Source organism: Anoplopoma fimbria, chromosome 21 (assembly GCF_027596085.1).
Source record: "Anoplopoma fimbria isolate UVic2021 breed Golden Eagle Sablefish chromosome 21, Afim_UVic_2022, whole genome shotgun sequence".
In the NCBI taxonomy this organism is placed as follows: domain Eukaryota; kingdom Metazoa; phylum Chordata; class Actinopteri; order Perciformes; family Anoplopomatidae; genus Anoplopoma; species Anoplopoma fimbria.
Window position 1 is genome coordinate 18,473,744 of NC_072469.1, and position 13,661 is coordinate 18,487,404.

Consider the following 13,661-nt stretch of genomic DNA (forward strand, 5'->3'; position numbering starts at 1 on the left):
ATTTCAGTGTGAATAAAAGGACCCCCTCCCTACAGACAAATGGGGCAGACATGCTTTTTCTCACAGTGTTGGACAGGAAGATATGATGATTTTTTTGTCTTAATTTTCTTAATTTCTCAACTGAGTAACTGTCTGTCTTTTAGGTTCAGAAAATGAACACAACATATGCAGTATGAAACTACATTTACATTACATTACATTACAGTCATTTAGCAGACGCTTTTATCCAAAGCGACTTACAGGAAGTGTGTTCAACATAGGTATTCAAGAGAACTACTAGTCACCAGAAGTCATAAGTGCATCTCCTTTCTTAAACAAGCATCTACAAGCATAAACCAGAGCAAAAGTATAGTGCAGAGGCAAATTACTACGAAAACAATAATTGCAACAGACTAATATGAATACAATAAGTGCTACAAACTAATACGAATAGGGTAAGTGCAATAAACGAATACGAATACAATAAGTGCAACGAACTGATACGAATACAATAAGTGCAACAAACTAATACGAATGCAATAAGTGCTACGAGGAAGGCTCAGGGTAGTACTTCATGAAGAGGTGAGTTTTCAGCCTGCGCCTAAAGATGGGCAGCGACTCTGCTGTCCTGAGGTCAGTGGGGAGTTCATTCCACCACTGAGGGGACAGGACAAAAAAAAGCTGTGACCGGGTGGATCGGCCGCAGGGACCTCTGAGCGACGGGGCAACCAATCGCCCTGAGGCCGCAGAGCGAAGTGGTCGGGCGGGGGTGTAGGGCTTGACCATGGCCTGGAGATAGGAAGGAGCTGTTCCTTTCACTGCCCTGTAGGCTAGCACCAGAGTCTTAAACTGGATGCGAGCTCTTACAGGGAGCCAGTGTAGAGAACGGAGAAGGGAAGTTGTGTGGGAGAACTTGGGGCGATTGAACACCAGACGTGCTGCAGCTTTCTGGACAAGCTCCAGGGTCTGATGGCCGACGCCGGGGCTCCGGCAAGTAGTGAGTTGCAGTAGTCCAGGCGGGAGATGACCAGAGCCTGGATGAGCACCTGCGCCGTCTCGTCAGTGAGGAAGGGGCGAATCCTCCTGATGATGTAGAGGAGGAATCTGCAGGAGTGTGTGACCGATGCAATGTTTGCTGAGAACGACAGTTGGTCGTCCAGGGTCACACCCAGATTCCTCACAGTCCGAGTTGGCGTCACCACGGCATCATCAGTGGTGATGGACAGGTCTCGGTGCGGGCAACCCTTCCCCGGGAGGAACAGTAGCTCGGTTTTGTCCAGGTTGAGCTTCAGGTGGTGTGTCGCCATCCACTTCGATCTGGGTTCAAGTATGATGTCAGCCAAGCACGCAGCAATGCGTGCTTTCTCCACTTGGGTGTCACCGGGAGGAAATGACAAGACCAGCTGGGTGTCATCGGCATAACAATGGTAAGAGAAGTCATGCGAGCGAATAACAGAACCCAGAGATGTTGTGTAGAGCGAGAAGAGAAGGGGGCCCAGAACTGAACCTTGTGGAACCCCGTAGTCAGCATGCGTGGTTCCGACACGGCCCCCTCCGTGTCACCTGGTAGGATCGGCCTGTCAGGTAGGATGCAAACAGGGAGAGTGCAGAGCCTGAGACGCCCATCCCCTCGAGGGTGGAGAGGAGGATCTGGTGGTTCACCATGTCAAACGCCGCTGACAGGTCCAGGAGAATCAGGACAGAGGAGAGTTTGCTCTCGCGGCGTGAAGCGACTCTGTCACCGCAAGGAGGGCTGTCTCTGACGAGTGACCCACCTTGAACCCGGACTGGTGGGGGTCCAAGAGGTTATTCTGGTGGAGGTAGGAAGACAGTTGTTTAGAGACAGCGCGTTCAAGTGTTTTGGATAGAAAGGGTAGAAGAGAAACCGGTCTGAAGTTCTTGACATCAGAGGGGTCAAGTGATGGTTTTTTCAGAAGGGGGGTGACTCTGGCTGTCTTGAAAGCCGAGGGAAAGCATCCCGAGACGAGAGATGTGTTGATGAGGTGGGTGAGGAAAGGAAGGAGTTCAGTCGCAATAGACTGAAGAAGAGGGGAGGGGATCGGGTCAAGGGAGCACGTGGTGGGGCGGTTAGATGTAACAAAGTCGAGGACCTCGTTAGGGGAGAGGGGGGCTGAGAGAAGGAGGATCTGATATCGTTTACCTTCTTGTCAAAGAAGTTGGCGAAATCATCAGGGAGAAGGGAGGAAGTAGGAGGAGGGGGTGGGGGTTGGAGGAGTGAAGAGAAAGTTTCAAAGAGTTTTTTAGATGTCACATGACGTACATGTGACATCAGTACACAAACTTTCCACCTCAGACAAAGCAGCCAGTGTTAAAGTCATGTGACCATATCACCCTTTACTGATAAACAGAGACGACTTTCATTTCAAAGCATGAGAATATTTCTTATAGTGAAACAAACAAATGAAGTGCTGCTCTTCAGAACTGGTTGGACGAGTGTTTGAAGAATTTGGTTAACCCAAAGGTTAACAAAAGAGAGGAAAGCTTTGTCTGAAACGGTATGCAACAACTTGAACAGCAACAACATCAGACGCAAACTGCAAAACAATATGCTCAACTTCTGTTGATGGCTGTTGTTATGTGCCAGTCAATTTGCCTAATATTTCCATTACAATTCAGAGAGCTGCTGAAGAAGGGTTGACTCTTGTGGATTGAAATTTGTTCCCTCACAGTCCCCACCCCATGGTTCCTTCCAGGAATCGAGATACATCTGGACCTCATACAGCTTTTGGTTTGCACAGAGAATCTTTGGAAAAATATGAAGCAAAATAAATCAGTATTAAAAAAAAAGGCCATGGCATAAAATCAAATAGCATAAATCTTTCCTTTATAATCATAGTCAAATATGCTAATGTTATTTCAACATGCTGCTTGGAAATCCACAGCTGTTTGCTTAGTTCATTGTTCTGTGATAACAATTAGATCCATTCATGAACTTCAAGGCCACAGATTCATACCGCACCCATAACACGCTTCACTCATGAACTTAAAACCTCACAAATGTGACCACTAGTGGCACTAGCAAGTGACTGCAACTGGGTTAAAGGGTGCAGTAGTGTAAACCATGGCTTAACAGAATAATCGTGTTTATGAGACCATCAAATTAATCCCGAACAAATCACTGTTATTGGACCTGGAGGCCATGCTGCTCCATATAATCCATGAACCATCCATGAAAGTGTGGATTGGATTTTTTTAAACCAACTTCTCATTTAAATGCAAGTGTTGTCTGACATGAAAAACACTAGTTGTTCAAACTAGATTGGTGCCTTTAGTAGGCTTTGCTCCTTGAAAAGAGCTCTGTGTTCAATTTTAGTGAGGGTTGCTTGTCTGGTGGAAACACAGCTGAAAGTAAGCCACATCTGATGCCAGCTTACTACCACTGGGCCTACTGGCTGTGTTTTTACAGACTGTATATTTTTTCTGCGTTTGTAACTGCAATATAATACAAGCAAATCGTGAAAGTTTCAGTTTGTTTGACTTTCTATACAACAAAGAAGAAACACTGAGGATTTCATAGTTAGTCTTCATATATATATATATATCCCATCTGTTCTCACCAGTATACATTTAGTCTAAATCAAGGTTCAGTGAGGCTAAGTGGGCCTTACAATTTATTCAATGCTACATTCAACAGCTAACGCTATTTATGTGTGCCATGGCTTTAAGCAGTGTTGCTGACACTGCTGTGGGGGTGAGGGTTAAAAAATAAGCAAATGTTCCCACATTCCCTAACATGTTCCCAGGACTTTGATGTAGATGTTCCTTTGTCCCATATTTTTGCCTGTTTAAACCATTTAGCATAGTTCATGGTGTTTACCATATGAATTCCTTCTTTGTTTTCGTTACTGCTTCAGTTATGTGATATAAATGGTTAATATGTTGATGTTGGCGCTTAACTCAACTTGGGGCTGAAAAATAGCCTGAAGTCCCAAACAAGCTGTAAAATGTTTGCTTAAATCATAATTATGTCAAAAAGTCTTCCGATAGCAAACATAAAAGCTGAACTCCCCAAAAACTAGAATAATACATGTGCACTTTTCCAGCCTGGGGCCTTTTAGTAGCGGTTTGTGGTGGATGTTTGAAAGACAGGATGGTGAGGAGGAACTATTTTCAAAGATTACGTACCTAATTATTTACCAGTTGGAGGAAATTTAAGGTGTAACACAGGCAATTACTGTACAAATATGTGTGAAAAGTTTGGTGGATGGAGAACTAAACCACCAGTGGGCACACATAGGGTTATGTTTGGACTGGACAGTGTGCAGGATCTGTTAGTGGAAGCTGAGTGTACTTATAAATATAATGGGTGCAGTCTTGCATGTCGCCACTAGAGGCTAGTCATGCATCACCAATAAAAAAGACCCACACCGTACTAGAAGAGACATTTCTTCCTGAGATTACTTAGCATGCCTGTGTGTAGGATCCTGTATCGATCCTACAACACACACACACACACACACACACGCTCATAAACATAGTACCTGCATGTCCATGTTCATTAATGCGTGTGCCCTGCATGTTACTGCACATGTGTGTCACTTTCTGAGGGAGTTCTGCTTTCCGTTCTTAATGGCACCCTTTTGGATGGATGTGCTGATTTTCGTAGAGAAACCTGATACTGAGGCCTCTATAAATGGAATCCAGCTCTGGTTTTAACCATTTTAATATAATCTTTTTTTCTCTTCTTACACCTACTCCCGCTTTCTCTTTTGCTTATTTTTGCTGCTCCCAGCTTGAGTTTCAGATCAAGAATGATGCTTACCAAAACACATTTCTAACCAAAGAAGTAGGCTTGTTGGATGGACATCCAACCCAAACTGAGCTAGCAAGACTGGTAAACCCCCGCTGATGTAGCCACACAAGTCTTTGCTGGCACTGTGGAATCCCTTTGGGGGTGGGCGAGTCTGCTTTTTTTGGACCAGCATTTTACTTAGCAGGCACGCTTGTGGCGTCAGAGAAACATTTATGTCAAAATCTATATAATTTCTTAATTAAAAAGATGAGTGCAATGTTAAAACAAATGCTTTCCTTCTAAACTCTCTGTTGAGAAATTCACTCAACTGATCCAAGACTTTTTGTATGAATTCTGTGGTTTTGACAGAGAACAGTTTTCCCAGTTAAAAGCAGACTGTGTGGTTCTGTCACACGGTATAAAAGTAGTTCTTAAGTGCCTTTCTCACACTCAATCCTTTTTTAAATATGGTTCACACTCAATATATTTGTCTCTGAACCCTTCGGAACTATTCAAGTAGACTGTTGTTGCAAAATATGTCAAATATGTCAAAATGTCACCGTACTTTGGCCTAGTGTAGTTCCTCAGAGAATATCCAAAGGTTTGAAGAGGCAGGACAAACAGCCCCACCATCTTAATATTTGAATACAAGCAGTCATATAGAGGGACGTGAACACACACACTGACACACACACACACACACACATACACATTTATGCTCAACCACAGCTCTTAAAACAGCCCTAGTTACAGCCTAGAGAACTCAGCAGTTTAGTGAAACATGATACACAGACCATAAAAATATGTTTGTGTGTGTGTGTGTGTGTGTGTGTGTGTGTGTGTGTGTGTGTGTGTGTGTGTGTGTGTGTTTGTGTGTGTGGTTTTGAGTGGTCTCAGCTGTGCGGGACACACTGCAATGACAGCCAATCAGAGCTAATTCAGAATCAGAGTGGTTTTGACGGCTCCATGGTCTACCCGGGGGAACAAAGCGGTTTGTGTGTGTGTGTGTGTGTGTATGTGTGTATGTATGCATGTGAGTGTGTATTGTATGCACACCTCTCAACCTTGCTCTGCACTCCACCTGCTTCTCATTGCTCAAATGGTCTGACAAAATCTGTTCTATGATGTATTCAGCATTTGTGTTTCGAAGCTTTTATTCCATAGGCGCATACTGCAATGATATAAATGTATGAAACTTAATTTGAATTGAAAATAATCAAATAAATCAATTGAACAGTTTGTGTCTTTTTTTGAGAGGCCATTTTCAGGTATCAGTTTAAAAGGGATTTTACTTTCAATTTTAGCCTAATTATATTGATCATGAACAGATGAGTTTAATGTTGTTTAAATTAACCATTATTACAATATTTATAACACTTAATCTACTTCCCATTGGTAAAAAACCTACCACAAAAATGGATTGTTTTGACCCAGTGTTAATTAGTTAATGAGTTATTTTCATAACACTGTTGGGTTATTTACCTAAACTGACATGGTTGCAACATGTTCCATCTTTATTTTAAACTCACATATACCTGTTTATTTTTGAATAACCCTAAACCTTGCTGTTTTACAGAACCATCGTCTTACTACAAACAAATCAAGCATTTAAAACAGTTAATCAGCAATATGAATGTCAAGCTAACTTATTCATTAGACAGTTTTAAGGACATATCATCCTGCGTTGTCCTGCATGACCCTAAATTGGAAATTCCAAAAAAAGTATTTTCTGGTAACCTTAAACTAGTCATGCCACATTACTGGGCTCAAAGGCTGTATTTTCTTCATCGGTGGTCTTCCCAAAGAGATCCCAAAGTGTTAAAGGATGAATTAGGTAAATATGTTTCAATATCGCTATAGTTACGCAGTTTACATATTTTTGAGCAGAGACAAATTTTGGATTATCTTTGCCAATACCACTTACTCCACTAGAAATCCAGGTTCAGTGCGTTGCTCAAGAAAAGTATTCTTCCATTCTCCTGCCCAGTATTTCATAGCCTGTCCAGGTATTTGATAGAGCAGTTTTTGTGGTCACAATTCTGCCACTCAAGCCTTCAGGCCAAAACTATTTGCAGTGTTTAGGAGAAAGCTGAGATGGCAACCTAGGTTCTTCAAAAGTTAGAGAAACATCAGCCTGAAGTCACAAGGGCTGGGGGCGAGGACCCAGGGAAGGAGAAACAACGAGCACCATCCTCTGCTCCCCTTATCATCCATCGCTCTCGTTTTCCACGTGACATGAAGACCGGCATTCGCCCCAATAGGCCCTGAGGCGATGTGTCAGTAGCAAGTTGAGAAAGAAGGAGAAGCGCTCAATTAGGGCCCATTGACGTATGGTCTTCACTCCTAACTATCATTTTCTCCCATCCATGATAGGTAGCACTGTGGAGGCTCACTCTGCCTCACTTGTTCGCTCAGTCACACACTTGATACCTCAAACACCCACACACTAGCTGTCTCGCTCACTCACACACACGTTCACTCATTTCCCTCTTCATTAGCGCAGGTCCTTTCTATCTCAGGTTGATAGACCTCCGTGCTCATCTATTCGCCTGCCACCATTTTAAGACATGGTCCTCCCTATTCCCGACCTGCTGAATAAGAATATCTATTCAGCAACGCTGTCATTCACTGTGAATTTGATGTAATAGTTGCTGTTGACTTTATGCCAACATTTACAAGATGTTGCTAAGATGTTTATCTCAGGTAAGACAACATTTAATTGAATGCAAAGACAGAACTTGGCAGGCCTAAATGTTATAGTAGAAAACAAATCAAAGAATAACTTTTCCTGGATAAATAAATGCGTCTGAATGGAAATACCAAATCTGCTCAGGTGACTTTGCGTTCTAAAATATTCTTCCAGGTGTTACTACATTGAAATGACAAAATACTCTAATACTTTTGTGTGGGTGTCCTCAGGTTTCTGTCCACCCTGAAAGGATATGTACAGTATTATAGCAGGACTACTCCAGTCACGCCCCCTGCCATGTGGTTGTCCATTGCTACTAAGTAGTTATTTACTGGAAAACTTTTATTTAAAAAAAAAAGGATATGCTTATTTGCTGTCTTGCCAAGATGTGCATGAGAAGATTGATACCACACGTTTGTTTGCTTAGTATGAAGCCACCGTCCGCAACGTGCTAACTAAACTTTAGCATTAGCATTATTTCTAGTAAAGTGTCTTCTGGTTGACTGGCAACTGGTCCTGGCCTTGACATATCCCCCATGACACGGCTGTTTGTGACTCTACATGTGCTTTTTGAGGTGCTAGTGCGTGGATTTGGTTACCTTTGGACAGATTAAGACTGGCTGTTGCCCCCTGTTTCTACCCTTTACTAAGCTAAGTGAGCTAAGTAATGCTGGTAACAGTCTGATTAATAGCTACCATACAAACTCACAAAACTACAAACAAACTGGCTTTTCATTTTAATCTCAGTAAGAAATATAATAAGCCCATCTTTTTTTTTTCGAAATGTGAAAATAATTCTTTAAAGAGTTAAATTACAATAAATGTCATTTTTTGGTATCAACAAAAGCAGAACTTAAACCTTAACATCATAATTGCTAATGTTTAAATGGATAAAACCCAAAGTAAAATTGTAAATAAATTGTAAATTCATAAATACAGTTTCGAAGCAGACATTCTGACGTCATAGCAGGAATAGAACAGGTGCAAGTCATTAAGCTAAGTTACTGCATTCCATCCTTTGTCATTCTTCGTTACAATGATTTACTCGGACATTTAAAGCCATGGAGCCATACGCAATGTAAAAGTATTCATTAAATTGACTGCGTTTTCTTTTTTCTACACGAATAAGAAAAAGTTTTGCAGGGAGGTCACTCGGGGGTCAGAGTTGGGCCGTCGTTGGACACAAACTCTGACAAAACGGGAGAAACATGATTTTATCGACCTGAAAGGAATATAACAATATCCAGACTACACCCCTTCTAAAAGGTAATGAACTGCATGTGTGAATTATGTTAAGGCTTTCATTTGGACGCTTGCTGTGTTGCAAGCACATGTCGGTGGACTATGACGTCTTTTGTTATTGTTGATATTGTGTATATTTTGGCCACTTGGCTCATTTCCTCCCTTTCTCTCAGTGGATGTAAACACGCTGCCACACGCTGTCACAGCACAGTTTCTGAGATGTTGTGTAGGCTACTCTTTGCTGAAGCATCATCTATCATATTTCTTGTGTTGTGCTGCGATGAATAATCTTTTGATGATCATTGTGGGATGATTTTTTTTTTCTATTTTGAACTGTCTTGGTGGGAATTATGAGACCACCAAGTTTTTTTTCACACTTTCTCATCAGTCATTTGACAGTGTCTTATCTACTAACATATCTGATGTCATACATATATGTAGTATATTCCCACATAACACACATGTTGTGTAGCCTTCGTTAAGTAGAGTTACATTAAAATAAGCTGAGGCCAACATGGTGTGTATGTCTGACAGCTACTGTTGCTCTGAGGTGAAATACAGCCTGCAACACATTGCAGGCTGTATTTCATGCTTTCATTAAAGGTTTTGTGTATTGTTTTGTAGAACTTTTTGCAACATTCATAAAAGCAGCGACAGTGTGAACTGAATTTCTTTATAACCAGTGTAAACAAAATATAGACATTTCAAACGTATTCCTCAAACAATTGAAGCACTTTTGGAGGCCAAGTACACCATCGAAATGCTGCAAAAACACTCATGTCCATTGGCTTGGTCGACAATATCCTACGCTACAGCACAGTGTAGTAGAAGGGGAAGGTAAGCAGAAAGAAGAATTAAGATACCTTAATCTTCGTGTTTCTTAATGCAAGCATATATCAGCATATTTTATCGTGTGTGTGTGTATTGTATATATATATTTATGTGCTGTTTGAAACTTGGGCCATAGCTGTTCACATATATAAAAACCTGTCATTATTAACATTAGAGATATAGAGAAAGTAAAAATAAAACTCAATATTGATCTCTTCTTTTAATACTTAAAGTTCATGTCGCAAAATCCGGGGCGCGGCTCCTTCTTTGCTATCTGTGATGTGTTGAAATAACTCTGCAGAGTCTATAAGCACACTTTTAATGCATCTCTACGGAACTGGTTGTCTCTGTCTTAGCTTTGTATTTTACTATGCTGAATTAATTCTTATAATTAATGGAAAATGCTCTGCACAGTAAAAAAATCTCTGTCAATCTTTTAGTCATCTGAGCAGAAGAAGAAGAACTACAGTCTCTTGGTCTCTTACTTCCAGTCCTCCTCCTCTTCTCCCCCCCGCTTGTTCTTCTTCTCCCCTTTCCCTACCTCCTTCCTCTTGACATGTGTCACATTTTGGGCTTCTGCTCTCGAGGGATAAATGCCAGATTACATGGTGTAGTATTTTTATCCGTAGTACATTAACCGGCAGAGCTTACAGCATCAAAGCTTGGAGGAGATCATCACACAAGCGCGCACACACACTCGCACACCGACGCACACACTTACATCAGAATTGAAACGGAGAGTGTAAAGTGCCTACTTTGATCTCTCCCTTCCTCCTATTCCTAATTACCCTAGTGACACACATACATGCAAACACACACAATGCACAGATGCCCAAGCATGTGCTCGAAACCGCACACAAAGAAATGAATACATCCTGGGAATCCATGAAAATCTAAATCCATGAACACATGGTGAATTAGATGTCAAATGTTCATCTGCCAAAACCTGAATAAAAGTGGCTTGCAGGGCGCGTGATTTCACATTACTCATTCTGAAGCTATGGTAATGTTGCAACTACCTTCCCTAAAGAAATGCAGGAAAATCATGAGCTGATAGAGCGGTAATATATCCATAGCTTCCAGCCACTTGAGTCAGGGTCTTCTTTTTCACAAACTCAGTGAAGAACCCCTTTGGTATTTTCTTCAAATGACATTCTTGGAAATGCCCAGAGGTTCTTTTGACAGAAAAAAACAACAAAAAATGGACCTTTCTAATCCAAATAGTACATGGTGGCTCAGCTCAATTGTAAGTGATAAATGTTAATACACAGTAAATCGGTAAATTGTCTCCTCCAGTTTGTATCAAGTAAACATTTTTTTAAGGTGTGAAACATTATTGAAGTTTAATAAAAATCAACTGTAGTATATTTCCATGCAAAATAGCAAAGCAGTGAAGCAATTCATGTAGAAAATGATATGATGTCAACACCCTTACTGTGCCAAGACCAGAACACATCATTACTGTGATATTTTAGATAATCGCCAGCTTCACTCATACCCAAAACATGAGCCAAAGGTATTACTCATTTTGTAAACTCTCCTGCACTATTACTGTTTGTTTTTGTTTCTTTGGTTTGACTAGAAAATTGTTAACTTTGTTATATATTCAATTATATTTGAAGTCTCTATTCTATCCCTCCAAACATTTCAATCACACACATAAGACACACGTGTGATTAAGCATTGTCTCCACACACATGCATAAACACACAAAACCAGGTAGTGCATGCTCTGGCTAAGATTGGATAGTCTGGAATCCCACTGTGAGCCTCTAACACAAACAGGCCTTTGATGGGTAGTCTACCCATCATAAAAGCAATGCTAAATTATCCTCTGACTTGTTTTTCCTGCCACAAACTCGCATATAAAGCAGTTTGAAGATGTGACAGACTGTAGTCACAGTAGTAACAGAGACTGTCCATTGTGCATGGCAGAGATATGCTTACACTGTGCAGCATGAGCAGCGCTGTAACTACATGGGTAAGATGCAAGAAAAAAAAAATGTGCGTTAACATGTGTATGGTGCAAGTTAAACGCCGGCCGTTACGTGGACAGCTGTTGCATCAGTAAATGCCACGCTGGTGAATTTTGAAGCTTTTACGTGCCTTTTAAAAAAAAAGAATTTGCTAACAAGTGTCTACAAAACATCTTCACACATTTACAGCCTTGCATGCGGTCATGGTGTAGTTTGTTTATAGCCTAGCTTTTTACTTCTGCTGATTGCATTCATGCTTCAACAATCATGAAAGTGGTGTTTATTTGTGAACATTATCTTGCTTAACAAAAATGTGTAACTATAAACTTATGAATCTAAAAAAAACAATGGAAAAATCCCATTGCCTTTGGCGGAGGTGCAATGCTAACTTCTGTGCTTGGCTTACAAAAATACGTCATCCCTGTACCACTCTACGCACCAATGGTTAAAAAAAGCCAACGTTATTGTAGGCATGGGACAGGACATGAACAGGAAAACATAAATTATATGCGCAATAACTAAATAAAAAACAGTCCAATTAATATAAAATTGCATCAAATCACAAAACTCAGGCGAAAGCTGGGGGCAGTTTATCAGGTTAAACCACACATGAGTTATGCTAGACAAAATGAAAATAAGAAAGATACTCTCTCTCTCTCCAATGCTTGAAATTGCTCACCAGCTATTAGCTCATCTCATTCGAGTACTGAGAGTTTCTCACTAGCTCATCGGTTGCCAACAGGGCCTTTCAGCCTGCTGTGAACGCTGCCTTGTTGACCTTTGGGTGCCGTCAACCGATCAATGAGGGGATATTTTGCTCTGTTTCCACCACTGTTGCTAGATGTGTGAAGAGCCTCACCCTACTTCATGAGGTCATTTAGGAGAGCTTGGAGTGGTGGGGGAGAGTGCACTGTGTATTTGTGCATGTGGTGCATTGAAGATTACACCTCTGGATGTGTGTGTGTGTGTGTGTGTGTGTGTGTGTGTGTGTGTGTGTGTGTGTGTGTGTGTGTGTGTGTGTGTGTGTGTGTGTGTGTGTGTTCATGGTAGGGTTTTGGTGCTTGTAAGGGAGATGTGACATGAGTGAGTTGTTGAGAGCTTAAATTGGCCCTGCGGTATCTGTCATTTAGGTGAAAGCAGTAAGGATCTATTCAATGAGTGCCTCACTCCAGGCTTGTGTGGCTCCTCCAAAAACAAAGTGAGATACAGTATGTGTTACTGTGTTTGTGTGTGTATGTGTATATATGTCAGTATGCATGTGTGAACATCTCTCTGGAAGTGGATAAGTGTGTTCCTGACTTACTAACCACTGGAAGAGAACTTCTATATCTTCCAGGTTGACCTTCCACCCCTTGAGTTGTATTGCTTCAGGCGTTGAGGGTTCTACTACATCATGACATACATATTTCTAAATGCAAACAGTAATATATTTGATGATGATAACTTACTTTGATCTTACTATGATAATTAATTTGTGGTTTGAATCATTGATCAAGCAAAAGCATGCTGTGGTTCCAGTTTCTCAATTGTAAGGATTTGCTGCTTTTGTCTGTTTTAAAAAAAATAAAAATCTTTTTAAATGAGATATATATGAGACTGTTGGACAGACAAAATACACCATGGCATTGGGCCCTGAAGATTTCTAGATCAAACAATTAATAATAAAAAAAAAAAGAATCAACACAATTAATATAAATATACATTTTGAATGCAAATTGACAGTAAAGAGTAAAGACCCATTTTGAATCAAATATTTTGATGGGTTAGACTTGCAAAAGGAGCAAGTGACACTTTAATGCTGATTTCTGTATAAAAATCGTTGGGTAAATTAGTCGTTTGAGGTTGAGTGGAGTGTTAATGTCTGTCTCTGTTTCTCTGTGTGGGGTACATACTCCCACCAGGGGTGGCTGACAAGAGATGACTGTGGCTTACCACACACTGAGAGTGCTGCTCTTCTTTAATCTCCCTCCCTCTATTTCTCTCTGTGTTTTTCTCCCCTATCTTAATTTCTCTCAACTCTGACACGTAAAAGCCGACTCTCCCATCTTAACCACCGAGCTAATCCTTCAGCAGGTTTTTGGGGGTATCTTGCTGTTTTGGGGCTCTTCTACTGACACAACGGTTTAGTATCATAATGGCTTGCAAACACCTGTCCAATTAGGCTGATTGTGATGCACCTCAAACTACTAGAC